Raw genomic sequence first — 18,854 nt, 5'->3', positions numbered from 1 at the left:
AAATGCACAAGTAGGCTACAATAGATTGGGGGGACAAAAAATGTGGTTTGTTATTCACCGAAAGCTTTCATATAGCTTTAGAAGACTTCATATTATGAATCACCTTTTGTGGTTCATTTTTTAGGGTCACAATCTATTAAATATCTCTTTTTTTGTGCTTCACAGTTAAAATTCAGGTCAATGCAGGTTTGGCACAACATAAAGATGAGTAAATAATGTCAGAATATTCATTTTTGGGTGAACTACATTTTAAATCCTTCCGAACATCCCATCAACAATCCATGAGATGTTTATTAAACTTTAATCTGCATTTTAGCTGACTAGCATCACTCAGTCCCTAGACACAGTTTAAGATATCTGTCAGACATCGAAGTGCTTGTAGCTAAATTAAGCACTGGGCTGAGGCATATAATCACGCCACTTTACTCTCAGTTCCCTCTCTAGAGAAACTAAGTTAACTGCTTAAACCTTTAGCACATATTACTGGTGAACTGCAATGCCTCACAAAAGCACAGGGAAAAAACACTGCAGCTGTGATGGAGATGTGTAATATTAAGGATCTAGACCCACACTCACCTAATCTATGAACACACCCACCTTGTCTTATAACAGACCACACCCACCCAACCTCAGGCCACACCCCCATCTCAGAACCTAGGCCACGGCCATTCCATTTCAGAAGACTGACATTCTTCACTGACATTTCCCTCCACTCTGATTAAGTGAACACCCACTGTGCCATATACTGTCCAAGGCAGATGAAGAGGATTGAACTTTAATTCTACCCTGACTGTCTGTTTCAAAGGGGGGGGGGGGGGATAATGCTGAAGAACTTTAAGAGTTTTGAGGTAGAGCACTTGACCCAAGAATCAATTCATAGGTCAAAAAACAACAAAAATATAATCTTGTCAGAACCTAAAATACAGAAAAAAAGCAGTAAACAAAGTGAAAAGTCCAGTTAGTGGCCCTAAAACCACATTCAGTTTTATCTAAAACAGATGACAGTAGGGGTGTGCCGGTTTCAGAATTGGTGATGACGGTTATGACGTGAGTCAGATGTGACGGTTCATAACACAACCGTCGGGGGGGGGGGGGGGGGGTTGGTGGATAGCGTGTTTCATTTTGTTTCATATTGTCTCGCCACCATGCTAGTGGATCTGCCGTAAAGTCAATTGGTTGATCTTGGAGATAGCGGGTTAACTCCGTTTCAGCGCGCGCTCTGATCGGTAAAGGGGCAGAGATTTCAGACCTCCGTTTATTAAGGAGATCTGTCACAAAACTCATCATCCGCGCCAAAGTTTTTTGAGCAAATTTCAAAGCCGCACCCGCCCGCCATCCGATGATTGTTTTGCGGTCTATGCTTTGCTGATGCGAGCCGCAAAAAAAATAAAAAAATGCCATTGTCTGTTCTGGAAAGGATGCAGCAAAAATATTTAATGCTAGAGTATGAGGCATAGGCCTACGCTGAGTTTCGTTTACAATGAGATGCGCTCTAGTTCACAGTGCAGTGCAAGTGAACGCGGCGCGCTGGTGCTTCCATGTCACGGTTATCATTGTCTGCTATATTTGCTTTTATTTATTAAAATACATGCAATTGGTTGATGAAACATCTATTAAAATTAAGATAAAATTTGTTCAAAACGAAATTCGTTTTTAAGAAAGGTTTTCTACAAAGCAAAATTTAATGAAGTGGTAAATATCATGTCTGACGATTTACAAAATTTCATTAAGTGGTAAAAACCATGTCTCCCGATATATTGCGCATCTGATGATCCTATCTAAAAAATGAAAATAATTTTTGATAAAAAATGTTTGTAAAAAAATATTTTAGTGACACGGTTTTGGCGGTTATAAAGTTCTTTCTTTCTTTCTTTCTTTTCTTTTAAACGCCATACCAGCTTCTAAGGCTATATTCATGGCGAGAATAAGATACAACCAATCAAAGGAAGGCTATAAAAGATGTTTTACATTTATTTCCTCTAGAAATCTTAGGACCATGTTCGGATTCACTTGATTAAAAATTTTTCCAAAAGTATCAACGGAATAAAAAAGGTTTCTCACAGGGGCAGATGTAATACAATCTAGAAGGATATGTTTAATGGACAATGAATTCTGACAAAATGAACATTTTGGAGGATTTTCTCCTAAGAGTAAAAATTTATGTGTAATTTTTGAATGTCCTATTCTGCATCGTGTATAGATGACTTGATTCCAACGATTCTCAAAACAGAGGTTAAGTTTTTTCTTCACATCAGGATTTATTTCATGCAACTTATTATTTAGACATTGATCCCATTCTGATTGCCATTTATTTCTGATGTATTCATTTATCGTTTGTTTTAAGTCTGTAAAAGGTATAAAACTATTTACTAATTCTGCGGATAGTGCTTCTTTTGCTGCACTGTCTGCTTTCTCATTTCCAGCAATTCCTGCGTGTCCAGGTACCCAGCAAAAGTAGATGCTAAAAGCCTTTGATTTGAGCATTGATAATTTAACGAAGATCTTGACTACTGTTGGATGATCAGTTTTCAAACTTTCCAGTGAATCCAGGCATGATTTTGAGTCAGTCATTATTAAGAATTTCTTTTGTGAAGAAGTTTCAATAAATTTTAATGCCAGCAATAAAGCATTTGCTTCTGCAGTGAAGATTGAACTTTGATCTGGAATACGTATACCTTGATGTACTTCATTCGTTGCAAAAGCTGCCGCTACCTGGTTTCCAGATTTGGATCCATCTGTGTATATTAGAGTATACTGAGGATACATATCTCTTATTTCTAAAAATTGTAGCTGATAATCATTTGGATGTGTTTCCGATTTTTGATTCTTTGATAAATCCAACAAAATAAAGGGTTTTTTGATATCCCAAGGGGGAATTTTGCAAAAGTGGGTTTGTTCCAAGATGTTTAAATCTACTTTGAGATTTTCCAGATGAGGTTTTATACGTAGACCAAATGGACGAATATGATTTGGTTTTCTTTCATACATTATTGAATACTGGACTGTAAAAACTGCCGGATGTGCTGGATTTCCTTTATTTGTTTTTAATTTGATTGCATATTGTAAGGCCAACTTTAATCGTCTGTTTTCCAAGGAAGGTTCATTGGCTTCTACATATAAACTTTGAATTGGTGATGTTCTATATGGTTATAAAGTTCTAATGACGGTGTTCAACTATAACCGCCGGTCTCACGGTTATATACTAACCGTCACACCCCTAGATGACAGCAAACCTTCCAATGTTATTACATCGCCAATTTACTTAAATCGCACTAAAATATTACAAACCATTGGAGAATAAAACACCACCTGCCCTAAAAAGATGTTAACAAAATTGACAAACATTTGCTAAAGCAGCCATTCCATTTTTGCAACTCTGTGCTCGTTTAGCGTTAGAGTTATGTTTTACTGGACTCCCACCCATGTGAAATGCTGTACCAGGTGAGCTATCGAGCAAGTTTACCAAATCATAAAATCATTCATATGGATCTAGTTATGTGATGCAAACACCAAAATGTTTTATTTTACAAATTATGCATCAAGGTAAAAGTATTTTTTAAATGTTGAAAATAAGTCCTTATTAATAAATATATATTTTTTTGTGAAAAGGAGTAATAGTTGTTGGAGTCTTAACGTCAATAGTGTTAATTTCAACTGAAAAATTCCCCAAATTGTACATAATAGGTATGCATTAAATTAGGTAGAGGCACATTTTTCCAATGCGTGTATGTTGAATATATTGGCAACAAAACATCTTTCTCAAAAACTTTGTGAAAGTTTGAAAAATCAAACGTGATAAACTTGAAAAAAATAGTTTATAAGTACTTTTACCATTATGCCTTGACAAAAAAAGTTCCTTATAACAACCTTAACAATTATGCGCCACTAATAAAGAGATACTGATATGATCCAGCAACCAATCAGAATTGGAGTCTGGTTTGAGGGAGGAGCTCCAGAACTCCATTTGATACTTGGTAGCTATACACCTCATCAGGGTCAAGACAGATCTATACCTGGAAAATCTGAAGGTAAAAGGAAACGATCAATCAGGTTAATTTGGAAATGTAGAGTCTACAGTACACTCTGCTCAGCAAAGTGTTGAGTAATCAATAAACGAATTGGCTGAAAAATGACACCGTTCAAAACAAACCAAGAAAGGATCCACATCAGCTGTGGGTGCATTCTGATGAGCCTGAATTTAACATTCACCAGTAGTACTTAAAGACAGGCAAGTCTGCACTAGCCATAGGAGGCAACTTTAAAACATCATTGTTGTATGCGGCCAGCTACGATTTTTTTTTTTTTTTGGTCAAACGATGGTCAAAACTTTTATATAAAAACAAAAAAATACAAGTGTTCCCCCTAGTTTTAATGGGTGTTTTGCCCTGACACATCAGTAAAATTCCACACCCAGAGGGAAATCCCTCTGCAAAGAGGAAGTGTCGTGTCAGCTATTGCATACAAAAGTGCAGTAATAAACAGCAATCTTTAAGCTAATTATGGTCAAAATGTAGGTCCAAATCAATAACATTTATGGTCCCCGGAACATGGATAATTAAACTATAATAGCTTTCTGCTTGAATATATCAAGCTAAGAAAAACAATGTTTATAGCAAACAAAGTCATTCAGTCAATTCCAGTGCAAATGGAATTAGGAGGACAGCAGAGGGAAGACAGTCGGCCTGCCGGGATTTCACGTGCCTGCTGGTGCCTGGCGGCTTTCTTTTCTCGGAGCTGAACAGACTGCTGGGATCTGCAGGGGTGGTTAGCTTTGCTATTCTGAGGAGCGTTGGAGAGAAGCACCACGTTCTCCCACGGGATTTATCGGAGGGAGTCTGAACATGTCACTCCTTAGAAAAGTCAACTAATATTTCGACAAGAGAGGCAAGCGGAAGGTAAAACACAGAATGCAGCATCGCACAAATAGGTGAATACTCGTATGCAAATATACGTAAGAGCGTGCGCACATCCCGGGAGAGATGAACGCGATACTCATTGGAGATAGAAAAAAAAAAAAAAAAAAAAAAGGCATCTTCAAACATAAAAGGGATCGGTGTTCAAAAGATGTGCAAATGTGCAAACAGAGAGACTCATATGCACATGAATGGGTCACGAACATGCAGATGATACATGAGAGCTCTACAGTAGAGCACTAAACACAGTCCCTGGGTCTATCTGAAGATGTTGGGATTAATTTCAATCCACAGAGCTGTTTAAGGACGTCTATTTAGAGAGCCACACAAAACAACAACTGGCCTGAGCTGACAGCCACAAATCAGAGCAGCAGACTGGATTAACCAAATACCAAATCTACAAGTGTATGCCTTCAAACATATCTATAATCAAGGCCACATTTTAATGAGAACTGCTGCTATAAGAAACCAAGGCTCAGCATTAAGGACTTTTAATTGTGTGCATTTCACACAATTATATACAATATCTAATCAAATATATGAAAATAATAATTTAATAAAAAAAAAATATATGGAATATAAAATATTTAGAAAAACAGTTATAATAGTCATTCGTATTATTACAAGAAAAAAAAACAACAATGCAAAAAAAAAAAAATACAAAAATAGTCTCTTTTATCTAAATGTATATTTTTCCATATTTTATGTAGTTTATTTTAAATATCTATTTTTGTATAAAACGGTCACATATAAAAGTTTTTTTTTTTTTTTAAATTTAAAAAATTTTGTAATCCACTTGGGAACATGACAAACTCAGACTACACTGCATCTCGGAGCTTTGTGACAAGAAAGTATTTTTTTAACATCTTTGTTTTAAACTTGCTAAAGCTAATCTCTTATAATTATTAATTAATTTCTCAATATCCTGCATTTTGATTTTCTTTACGAAAGAGAGTAATTTCTGTACCAATAGCTTCTCTGAAAAAAAAAAAAAAAAACCTTCCACTTCCGAGTACTTCACTAATGGTCTCATATATCTATGACTGGAATGCTTTAATTTACTCTATTAAAAGGGTTGTAGTGAGCTGAGAACTCCACAAAGACTCTATTAAACCAGCCTTCAACACAGGAATTCTTCAACCCCTTCCTTATCACATTTGAAATTTCCCACAATCCATTACTTCAATGAGGTTGAAAGGTAACCTGTAACCCCATAAACTCAGCAGGCCCTAAACCGCCATAAATGCTAAGAAACCAGTCTATATCCACTGTGATTATGGGGTCCTTGGAATCCTATAAGCTGGGCTTTGTGTGCCAGGTTCTGTCAAAAGTGTTTCCCATGTCCCTGAAGAAAAGCACCAAAACGAAACACATCAGGAGATCATACGGCCCGTGTTATTTATTTCTCAGCAATGGGATCCTTTGAGCAAAAGCTCTTCACTACAGTGCCATAAATAAAACACACTCTTGAAGCTTTCACAGGTTTTACAGTAGGAGTAACTTCTCTCAGTAAATGGGAACACACAAACATAATGCGTATTTTGACGTCGGTTTAAACTTTTAGGCTAACTCTCAGCCTTTCTAGAAATGTGTGCCACAGAAAGCAATGGTTTTTGCACTCTGGTGATGTTTAGGACAAATCTAAGCACAAATCCTTAAAGACTGGTGAAAAAAAAATTCACAGTGTACCTTATAATATTGTGATGCCTAAAATCACATGTATCATTGATTTTAGTTTGTATTTTTTTTTACATTATGTATAGTGTGTGTATGTATATCTATCTATCTATCTATCTATAGAAAGAGAGAGACTGACTGATGGCAGTAGACTGATTTCCAATATTTTGAACCCATAACAAAATGAATAGTAATGTCAAAATTAAAGGGGTCATATAATGCCCATTTTCCACAAGTTGATATGATTCTTTAGGGTCTTAATGAAAAATCTGTAACAGTTAGTTTAAAATTTCTCAATGTTAGTGTAAAAAAACACCTTTATTTACCGTCAAAAACAGCTCTTTTCAAAACAGGCTGGTTTGTGGGATTCTCCTTTGATGCTAATGAGCTCTGCTGACTCCGCCCCCCTCTTCTGATCTGCTCTCTGAGAGACTGTTTACTTTAGCCACATCAGAGACAATTTATAAGAGACATGCCACTTCCTCAATACAACTATATAAAGAAAACCATAACAGCAAAGATGGCGGTTGTGTGCACATGTCCCGCCCCTCCCGCTGGAAAGCCAATCATCTGCTTTTAACAGTCAAGCCGGGAAACATTTAAGCCTATCGTCTGGTTCCACTGACATATGTGCACAGTTGAGGAACCTTTGCACATGCGTAGTAAAAGTATAACCTTTGTGGAAAAAGGCATTTTAAAACTTATTTTGGGGCAAAGTCATCAAACCTTTTCAGCGATTTTTATCATATTTTACTGCTGTTTCTATGCATGCAGTTTTTATGTCCCGGTGACCAGTGAAAGTGCAGTTCTGACTCTCTGCCCATTCATTTAGATAGAAGCCTGGTCTTGTTAGTCTGAAATAGCTGCCCGGAGGCGTTGCCAAGATGGTGGCCGAGTGGCACGACTTGCCTGAAAGGACTTTGGCCACATTCATATTGAAACTTGCTAATTAGCACATTATTAGAAAAGGCGATTTGCAATAATTCATTCAAATACATTATACTCACTGCTGGAGGCTGGATCATGAAGGATTCGCGCGAACAAACACATTTATGTAGATCAAGGGCACATTTCTTTCATTTCTCCAAACGCAAGTTAATCCTCTGCGATTTCAGTCGCTCAGATTTCAGGAGTAAATGACTACTGCTATGTTCATTATTACATCCAACAACAAAACACCTCAATCACTAAGGAGTCATGATAGTCTGCATCTCGGCCTGATGATGGTTCACTCAGGGCGGGTCTGAGGTAAGACACAAGTCCAGTGTGTGCTGAAGCGCTGCTGTCAATCAAACAATCGGGGGAGGGGCCTCCGACTGTGTGACGTCACACGGTCAGACTAGTCGATTTGAGAAAGTTGAAAACATTTAAAGAGATTACAGAAAAAACACTTGGTGGATTTTTATCATTATAGGGTGGTTGTGTACACACACACTGCCAACACACATTTCAGTTAAAACAACTTGTAAAAGTGCATGTTGCATTATATGACCCCTTTAAGACTGACACGGGCTCTGACAAAAACCTTCTTCAAATGCTTTTATGATCATGAAGATTTGATCTTTATGAAAGTGACAGCAACAGGAAGTCTCGAGCCAATTTATCAGGCAATGCCAAGTTTCTAAAATATAAATGAATGTTTAATAGCACTTAGAACCAGTCAGTAAAAACATATAGTATATCCGCCATGAAGTGAATCATCCCCATACAAAATTGAACCCCAGTTGAGTTGTGGCAGATAAGTCTAGAGGTGAGAGATACGCCAGACTTGGCTAAACTCAGAGCCAAAAGGTGCTACTGCAGTCAGGATGGAGCCAATAACCATCCAGCAAAGTTATTATCATCTCAGCTAGCAGCCGGCTACAGACATGCTATCATTATTAGCATGGCAAACTCATAGCCTGCAGTAAATCTGTGTCAAAGCAACACAATCTAGTGGTAATGACTACATAAACTGGTCTCTTGTCTGTAATAAACACAAACCACCATAGCAGGGCAGAAAACAAACATAGTATTTGTTGTGTTTTTTACACCGCTCTTTTTCTTACTCAAATCTGGATGAAACCATGTAATCAACTCTTGGAACAAGCACAAGCCATTACATCAGAGACAGTCTGAAATAAATAAAAAATTATAAAAACAAAGCAATCTGGCTCACTGCTTGCCATTAATTGTTTTTTTTAACCGGTTCAAAAAATAAATCTATTGTGTTGAGAACTTAGACTTACTAACACACAAAAGGCTTATTATGAGCAATGATTATGAATGAGACAACATTGTTGACGATCAAGAACATTTAAAGGGTTCAAAAGATTCAGTGGCCCACGTAACAGATAGAAAAGGCTTTTGTTTTGGTAAATGATGCAGTTTTAACTGGCCCTGTCAAAAACCTGTGTTGAAGCCCAACATGTTATTTGCATGTCAAGCAAGCTTGTCAAGGAGAATGAGTGAAAACAAACATGGAGTAGCAATCACGGTTTCACATTTAGACATTTCCTACTGATGCAACGAATCGGTGGGGGGATCTAAAATGATTTACCAAAGTGAACAACTGCTCTTTTTCTCATATACTCTCAACCAGCATGGTCTCGATTTCTGTTCGCAGAAACAGAAAATGCAAATTCTGTCACAATTTACTCACTCTCATGTCATTACAACATCTATTTTCGCGGACAAAAAAAAAAAAAAAAAAAAGTTTTAGGCAGGATGTTCATGTTGCTCTTTTCCATACGATAACTGTGAATGGCGACCAAGCTGCAAAAATAGCACCATGAAAATTTTAAAACAATAGCTCACACACTTTTAAAAATAAAGGATCTAAAAGGGGTTTTATGCAACAATGCCATAGCAAACACAATATTTATTCAACATTCAGCTTGGTGTGATGTTACTTTTCTCTCAATTTCAGAGTTTGACCAATTTTTTGTCACCATTCACTGTCATTGTACACTAAAGAACAGCATTAACATTCTGCAAAGCATCTCCTTTTGTGTTTTAAAGAAGAAAGTCATACAAGTCACTTCTGATCTAGTTACACTAAACTACAAGGCAACTGATGCACACAACAATTATGAAGACTACCTCAAAGGGCAGGGGTGTCAAACATCCCTTGTCAAAGCAATGTCACGAAGACTAAGGCAATAGCACGATTTCTATTGCTAAAAAACCAGTAAGCTGCTTAGAGACTGGAAAACAACAAGTTGGGAGGCAGATTATGGAAGGAAAAGGAGCAACGGGAGACGAGATCAATGAGAACTCAGCCCAAATTCTAGTGTCAAATGTCAACACATGGCAGGGCATCTGACGTCTGACTGACTACAGCATATAGACCCCAGGGATGCGTTTATACACACACACACACAAACTCAGACACATAATTTTCTGCAGTCAAATGAGCAATGCCTCTTCATGAACTTGTTGCTCAAACCATTTCATTGTGCATTTCTAAATCAGATCTCAGCCTCATCATAAATGCTGGGTTGTAAATCTACTACTGATGTGCATTAAATAACATTTCAAACATATGGATGATTTCACTATGCCTTTTCCAATTTATATTTATTTTAAGGCTATTCCTGGCCTTGCATCAATCCTGAAATAAAGCACTTTTAGACATAAGACAATCAGTTCAGCGAGTTTTTTTTTTTTTATGTAATGCTCAAAAACTCGCATTTATTTTGGCAGTTTGCCCATGAAATGTATAGAGACTTAAGCCATTTCAGAAACAATATGTAGGCCTACATAAACCATATTTAATATGGCTTTAAAATAACACTCTCCTGTTCAAAAGTTTGGGATCAGTAATATGTTTTTAATGTCTTTTTTATTTTTAAATTTCTTACACTGCTGCATTTATTTAACATAAATATTGAGAGACTATTACAATTTAAAATACATCTTTACTATTTCAACATATTTTAAAATGTAATTTCCTGTGATTTTCAGAAGCCATTACTCAAGTCCTCAGTGTCTGTGTCAGCGTCATTATTGTGCTGCGTAATATTTTTGTGGAAATCATGATACATTTTTTGAATAGTATTTATTTGAAATAAATCTTGTATAACATTATTAATGTATTCACTGTCTTCAGAGACAAATTGATACTTTATCAATGCAGTGCATCTTTGTTGAATAAAAGCACCATTTTCTTTCAAGAAAAAAAAAATCATTTTTCAACATCAGCGAACACATAAAGCAACAACAAATATCTGAATTTCAATATGACCAAAGGCGTCATTCAAATGTATATTTCTAGATCATAGACTCAAAAAAGGCCCCAATCTTGCAAGTCACAAACAGCTGCCACAGTCATCAGTCATGGCTTACATGCTTAAATGAGGAAAATTATGTGTGGGAATAGATGGAGGAATTGCTTTGGGATTAGCGTAAGAAAACGTGAACGTCAAGCTGAGCCACATTAGCTCGGTAACCCTTGGAAACAACTTGAGAGCCAATTCTGATTTCTTACACTGAGATCATCCACTTGATACCTGCTGAAAACAAAGTATATTTACAGTATCAAACCCACAGCTATCTATACACTCACTTAGTCTCGCACAATCACATGACTTCTAAGGAGGAAGGAAGGCGTGACAAGGCCACCAGGTTTCATGAGGCCCTTTGGCCTAAAGAGGAAGTGGTCCAATTTACTGAGGAACACCAACAGCCTTCTTTTCCCCGGACTATCATGCTCTTCCTCTCCAGAGCATCTCCTTTCCTTTCTGCTCAGTTGGTTCCTCTAAAAGTCTCAACAGTTACCGACAGCTGGCAGTTAATGTTTTGTCATCTCATTACCCATTGGCTTCAAAACGCGATTCTGTTTCCTAGTCAAATGTCAAAGCCTTGGTGGGAAACCACAGCGCTTACTAATGTCATAGCTGTTCTCAAGTCTCAATATTCAGTAACGGGCTCAAGAGGTACAGTTTAAGGATCTGAAATTGAAAAACCCACAATCAACCATTATATTATATACATATATATATATATATATACACATATACACACACACACACACACATACATATACACCAGTCAAAGACCCATAATATAGTGACACTAGAAGAATGGCGAGCACAATTCAGACTAGCAGGCTGGTTATTCCGACATAGCCCTCCAGAGGAATCAGTCCCGACAGCTGTATTAGAACTGCCATTTACAAAGTCAAAGAGATATTTGCTTCCCTGAAAGACCCTGTGTTTGTTTGCATACAGTTTGACTCCCACAAGAACGCTGCTGGGAAGTTCTGATACAGCTCAAAGCAAGAACCACACTGTCAACCGCGACAATCGCGACTATAATTATACAAAACAACTAGGAACTACATGAAAGCGATACCTGAAATCGACACATCATAGCAGACGTGGCTCTAAATACAGACTTTTCCTCCAGGACCCAACCCAGATTTTTAAAGGGTGTTCAAACGGTGGACAGCTTTCTTTGAAAGGAAGTCCACATCTCTTCATTTTGTTATTTTCAACAGAGCCTACAGACCGGCATTCCTCTGTGCCCAAGAGGACACACTATCACAGGGGTTTCCTTCCTCTTGCTCTAAGAGGGACAGGATTGGGGTCAGACCCCACTAGGGTGAGGTCGTCCCGACCCAAAGCTCCAAAAAAGATATATATATGCTAAGTACTGGTATGGTAACAAGCCTGGCTTCTCAATTTTAGAATTCGGACCTGTATGTATACATGTATAAATTACAGGTAAACAGAAAACAAAGAAGATACAAAAACAAAGCAATGACTCTGTTATTTCATATTTCACACGAAGTTAGTGAACTGACAAAAGTATTTGACAGAGGAAATGTAAGAGTGTACTTACACTTATCTTCCTTTGGCAGTGACAGATATATTGCTGCCTACTTTTCTGTGATTGGGAATGACAAGTGTTTGCTCAAGACCCCCTCCAAAACAGGAAATGGTGTTCAATCGATAGGCGGGTGCACAAGTTGTCATACATGTTGCAGCAAACAAAAACCTAAACAAATTCCACAAAGCCTAAAATGGAGTTTTATACCATTTTACAGTGGAAAGGTGTCACAGAAATTCCAAGTATTCCACATCAATAGCATAGCCATTTATGAAGCGTAGCTCATATTGAAGTCACTGTCAAACCGAGCAGTATTCTGTTGGTGAGTGTGGCCATTTGGTGGACCAACTTCCACCATCACACCAGACTCCCCATCGCAAACAATCGTGAGAATTCCCAATGAAACGACTAGATTCCATCCATAAAAATGGCAGACAAATGGTAAAAGTGACCGCACCTTAAGGCTGCACTGATGCTGCATTCAGATGCAGATACGATGAGCTTAAGGGGAATCTAAAATATTTTATTTTAATCGGCATATTTTATTATTAGCAGTTATTTATGTGACATGGCATTTCCACACAGACTTTATAGCAGACACAAAGCCACCTCAAAGCAGGCTGTGTAGAGACACCTTTGGAGAAAGACTGTTATAATTTGACAAGAGCCCCATCATTAAAGATCAAGCCATTAAAAATACATGAAGAAGCAACAGGATCTTCTTTAACAACCTCTTTGAGAGACTTCAGCCTCACATCTCTTCACAGAAGACAATATTCAAAATGTCACATACAACTAGTAGTCTATAAAGGCCCTGTGATGTCTATGAAGTGGGCTGCAACACATTATTTATATATATTTCTCTTTCCGTAACCCTGAAAAGCAGGAGTGCAAAGTATTCCTAAGTGAACTGACAGTCACTCCACCGTGAAAGAAAACCTAGTCTCATTTTCTCCAATTCTTCTTGAATGAACTCGTCATCTCCCTCGACTGAGGAACAGAACAGAACTAGGCGGGGCCGGTAATCAGTCAAATCTAGAAGGAAAGACTGCGTTAGAAGGTGCTAAATGTGCCTTTTATCACGATGCCTGACACTCCTTTGCATCTCTTTACGTAAACGGTGTCGAAAAATGCAGCTTTGACGGTTATAAGCCGATAATCCGTGCTTCGTTAAACTACTCATTCGTACAACTTTTCCATTTCCGCTATAACTTCCACAGTGCCGTGGACATGAGACAACAGAAAACGCCATTCTTCACGCGACAGAGCAACGCAAACCTCGCGCGCTTCAACACAAAGTTCCCGGCGACCATTTTCGCCACTAAACCGAGTCTGGTAAATCTAAGGAGTTGAATTGTTTGACTCCAGCTCCGCCATATTCTAGACATCTGAGCTGCTCTTCCGCAAACCCTTGTGCCGGTCTGCTTTGCAACATTGTAACATTCCGCCGTTCGGCCGCTACAATGTATCAATCAAACGGTGACATCATAATCCCCTCACAGTTCCCGCGAAATACACGCGCCGATACGACTGTGAAGCCACAGAATCTCGCGCAAATGCGATACTTACAGCAATCCGCTCCAGCTCCAGCCAGTCAGTGAGTCCGTCTGCGCCTGTGCCTGTGCGTGTGAAAGAGCTGCTCGCCTCTGGGAGGGTGGGTGAGGTTTAGAGTCGAGCATGACGTTACAGCCTCGGTTTCAGCACCGCGCCGCGCGCTCCTGAGCTCTGCCTACAACCGAGCGAAACGGAGAACGAGCGCTGCTAAATGTGGCACATGGAAGTGACAGTGTCGATGGATATGTACAGTACCTACAGTACAAGATAGGGAAAGAATGCTGAGGGAGAAAATAGTACTCTAGTGGCATCATGGTACAGCGATTGTATCCAATGGTAATAATACCATGTTGCTAGTATCCCAAGATACTTCAACAATGGTACATGTCAAGGATTTATGTCAAGATATTACAAGGATAGTAATAAAAAAGAATCTAGTAGTTTCTTTACTGATTTTAAACGTAATTATTACTCACTTTCCTTTATATTCCAATTATGGTGGATCTGGTGTGGGGTTAAGAATTGTGCTAAAATATACCCACATAGTCTACTCATTAAACACTTTAAAAGAGACGGACATCTAGAGGTTTCTGAATCTTTTTCTATTTTGGAGGAATAAGCACTGTTAAATTATATCATTACTAGAGGTGTACAGTTGTTTGTTATTCATTCAACAATACGTATGACTATTATTGATATAGTTTTCATTAATAACCATGGCTAACTTTATAGCTCTAATGAATGTTGTTAGCATGACTTTGTGAAGTCAGCTTATTCATAGCTGGTGCTTGCATTTTATTTATTTTTAGTGACCTTCTACAGATCTCTGCACTAATGATATATTGTACTGTTTTGACAACATTGATAACGTTTCTGACAGATAATGTTATTATAATTTATTAACTTTTTTGCCTTACTGAATGTGGTAGCCTGTCAGCAATAACATATTGCTATGAAAACAAATAAAAACTGAAAATTACATAAACCATAATCTTTTGTAAATAAGGCAAGATAAATATGTATCTAACTCTAAACAGCAACTTCCTTCTCCGTTAACTTTCTAAAGTGTCAAACTAAGTAAAAAAAAAAAACATGTTAAAAGACGCTTATAATAATTGGGTTTGATAAATTGAAATTGGCGCCCGCGCCTTCATTCACAACCCTCTCATTCACTCCGCTAGCATAAAGCAGATCTCATTTACATACCACAGGCGCTAAACATTCTTGAAAATGGTCTAAACTTAATACTTGCAGACACTCATATGAGGAGCTTTAAACTGCAGAGCTGTCATTTAGTGAAAATTAGATTTTTGACCATGAAAAGTTTACCAAGGTCCGGAAGCTGGCTACGGGCATATGCAATATCAATGGCAATGTTTTCTTTCACTGAATGCAAGATTTCTTATTATTTCTAAAACGCATGTGATATAATTTTTGTATCTGGTGGTCCCATATTGAATTACAGACATATTTAGTGACAAAGATTCTAACTAATTCAAACTGATTTGAAAGATTGCACCCAAATACTAAAAAATCTATATATTTCACTGCTATTTGGTCAGTGTACATCTATGCAATATTTTGACCATAATAATAAAAACAACAATAAAAACAACACCCCACTCAATTAAGTCATATCACTTTACAGAAAATAGATCATTTTGCTTATTTTTGTTTCTACAAATTTATGCAATGCTTCATTTGGATGTGACCATCTAAAAACAAACCAAATCACACTGAATTGAGTCGTGGCACTTTTCAACATTTTCCGTGGTGCATGCTATTTCAATGGCATCATTCTAATCCCAGTATGGCATGAATGGTCTCCTATTCTCCAGAGCAGCAACTCTCATCCGTCAGAGGCTGACTCTGCCACTCTGGGGGAAAAATCCTCAGCGCCAGTCAAATGGCTCATTGAGAGCAACTAGGAGAAGCCAGGAATGCCAAGTATGCTCTCTGGCATCAGGAATGCAGGCCCACTCCCTGCTGTGGACTAGCATCCCCTAACCTCTGCCAGCAGTCATGTGGCCCTGAGCTACATGAGGGCTGAGATGTCTTCTTTCGGTGGGGTCCTTAGATGCGGATCAGTGACCAGTGTGCGGTTATGCTGGTCTCACTAAATGGGGCAAGTGAGAGACGAGACAACATTAGTATGTCGAAGCTATATCAGCATTTGGCTCAGCTGTGGAACGACTGGGTGAAAGGGAGAAAATCATATGAGACTGAACCACTGAACTAAATAGAGAAAAGCGGAATCAATGTACAAATTTGCTTTCAGAACTGTGAACGTCTGTGGGTGATGAGGCAAATACACTTTAGTTAGATAGCATATTTAATGTAACACATAGGAAATTGAGGCTTGTGAAGGATAGAGTTACAATCGGTTTAATAGGCTGTACTACTGAGGAAATGGTTTTCGTAAGCATTTATTTGGGTGCAATGTGACAAAACCTATGTAATTAGTGTGCAATTCCAGTAAACGTGGACATAAACAGGGAAAAGAGGAAGGTGCGCTTTATATTTGCATTCAAAACTGTTAAGGTCTCTAAAAATTTGGTTAAATGTCAGTATTTAAAACATTTAGGTCTCATTTATCAGAAATTTTGAAACTACTGTCTACAGATGTAGAAATGAAGATTTTGGATATGGCAGGATAAACATTTTTAATTGCTCAAATCCTTGCTTTTATGCAAATTCTAAGTGGCATTTGTTATAGGAAAACTAATAGGAAAATAAGCATAATTGCACCCAAACATGCTGAATGTATAATAAAATTATGTAATTATGAGTTTTTTTTAATCAAGATGTTATTTTGAACCATGTATTTTATTGTACACTTAAACATCGATACATTCTTTTATCTCTTAGGACTCATGTCAAATGTATTTTATTTTGTTATACTGCATCTTATTCTCAAATGTCAGGGCACAAAGCCAAAAGAGGAAGCCATTGCATGAGGCTGATTGCAATATGCATGAATAGTTCGGTCCTGTGTTTGTAATGATACGTACATTGTGTAATTTTCCATCTTGTGGGGTGGAGCCAAAAACAAATTTCCATGTGAGTAGACAATAAAGATCATCTTTTTCCAAACAACTACTTAAAGACCATATTGTTTTACTGCATATGGCTATATATTAAAGTAATAACAATAACTGAATAGTATTGAGACGGCCAGCCATTGTATGAGAAACTAATTCTTCTAATAGCGTCTAGAGGAACTCCTATCTGTGTGTGTGGGTGGGTGGAAACTATTCTTAGATACATCTTCCTGTTAGGGTGGACGTTCAAGTTTTCTTTACAACAATTACAAGTCATTAGATTCTTTGTTGTCACCGTCCATGTGCTACATATGAAAAATAAATGAGAGTTACATGGAGTGAGAGTATCAACACATGAAGCATTAGAGCAGTTTACTCTGTTATAGGTGTGTGTGTGTGTGTGTGTGTGTGTATTTCTGTTCAAGTCTTATCCAAGAGAGAGCGCTGTTGCTTCATATAGCCTTCAGGAACAACTCATATGCAGTACAAATTAGGAAATCAATACCTGGTGAAAGCTGTCTGTTAGCATTCCAATGCAGACATATATGGCATGCACACTATTAAATATTAAGTATCCATAAAAGGGTTTAAGCAGAGATGCCATAGAAAAAGCATTATGGGCTCCCCACAGATCCTCTCAGTGAACAGTTTTAAAATTAGCCTTTTTTTCCTTTACGTGAAAAGCAACAAATACATTTTTTTTTACTAGAAGGAACCTTTTGAGTAATAGAAGGGTTCTATGGATATTGTAATAAATATTTATATACACCGGTGCATCTCAGTAAATTAGAATGTCGTGGAAAAGTTTATTTCAGTAATTCAACTCAAATTGTGATACTCGTGTATTAAATAAGTGCACACAAGTCTTTGGTTCTGTTATTTGTGATGATTTTGGCTCACATTTAACAAAAACCCACCAATTCACTATCTCAACAAATTAGAATACTTCATAAGACCAATAAAAAAAAAAAAAAACATTTTAAGTGAATTGTTGGCCTTCTGGAAAGTATGTTGATTTACCGTACATGTACTCAATACTTGGTAAGGGCTCCTTTTGCTTTAATTACTGCTTCAATTCAGCGTGGCATGGAGGTGATCAGTTTGTGGCACTGCTGAGGTGGTATGGAAGCCCAGGTTTCTTTGACAGTGGCTTTCAGCTCATCTGCATTATTTGGTCTCATTTCTCATTTTCCTCTTGACAATACCCCTTATATTCTCTTTGGGGTTCAGGTCTGGTGAGTTTGCTGGCCAGTCAAGCACACCAACACCATGGTCATTTAACCAACTTTTGGTGTTTTTGGCAGTGTGAGCCGGTGCCAAATCCTGCTGGAAAATGTATTCAGCATCTTCAAAAACACAATGGACCAACACCAGCAGATAACGTTGCACCCCACTCATCACAGACTGTGGAAACTTAACACTGGACTTCAAGAAACTTGGGCTATATGAACTTCTTCACCCTTCCTCCAGACTCTAGGACCTTGGTTTCAAATGAAATACAAAACTTGCTCTCATCTGAAAAGAGGACTTTGCAACAGTTCAGTTATTTTTCTCCTTGGCCCAGGTAGGACACCTCTGATGCTGTCTGTGGTTCAGGAGTGGCTTAAGAAGAGGGATACAACAACTGCCAGTTGTGTGGTGGCTTTTGATGCCTTGACCCCAGCCTCAGTCAATTCTTTGTGAAGTTCACTTTTGCTTGACAGTCCTCATAAGGCTGTGGTTCTCGCTGTTGGCTGTGCATCTTTTTCTTCCACTCAACTTTCTGTTAACATGCTTGGATACAGCACTCTGTGAACACCCAGCTTCTTTGGCAATGAATGTTTGTGGCTTACCCTCCTTGTGAAGGGTGTCAATGATT

General features: G+C 37.9%; 1 protein-coding gene across 1 annotated transcript in view; it reads right to left on the bottom strand.

Annotated features, from left to right (window-relative positions):
* The window catches only part of LOC127956746 (ras-related protein Rap-1b), a 49,428-nt gene extending 35,311 nt beyond the window's left edge, over positions 1–14,117 (bottom strand). The window contains exon 1 of the mRNA XM_052554922.1: positions 13,971–14,117. The gene's annotated coding sequence lies outside the window, so the exon portion shown is untranslated. The remainder of the gene's footprint in view (positions 1–13,970) is intronic.
* Positions 14,118–18,854: the final 4,737 nt, after the last annotated feature.

The sequence above is a fragment of the Carassius gibelio genome, chromosome B4 (genome assembly GCF_023724105.1).
Source record: "Carassius gibelio isolate Cgi1373 ecotype wild population from Czech Republic chromosome B4, carGib1.2-hapl.c, whole genome shotgun sequence".
Lineage (NCBI taxonomy): Eukaryota > Metazoa > Chordata > Actinopteri > Cypriniformes > Cyprinidae > Carassius > Carassius gibelio.
The sequence above is the reverse complement of the archived record's forward strand: the minus strand, read 5'-3'. Positions and strand labels throughout refer to the sequence as shown.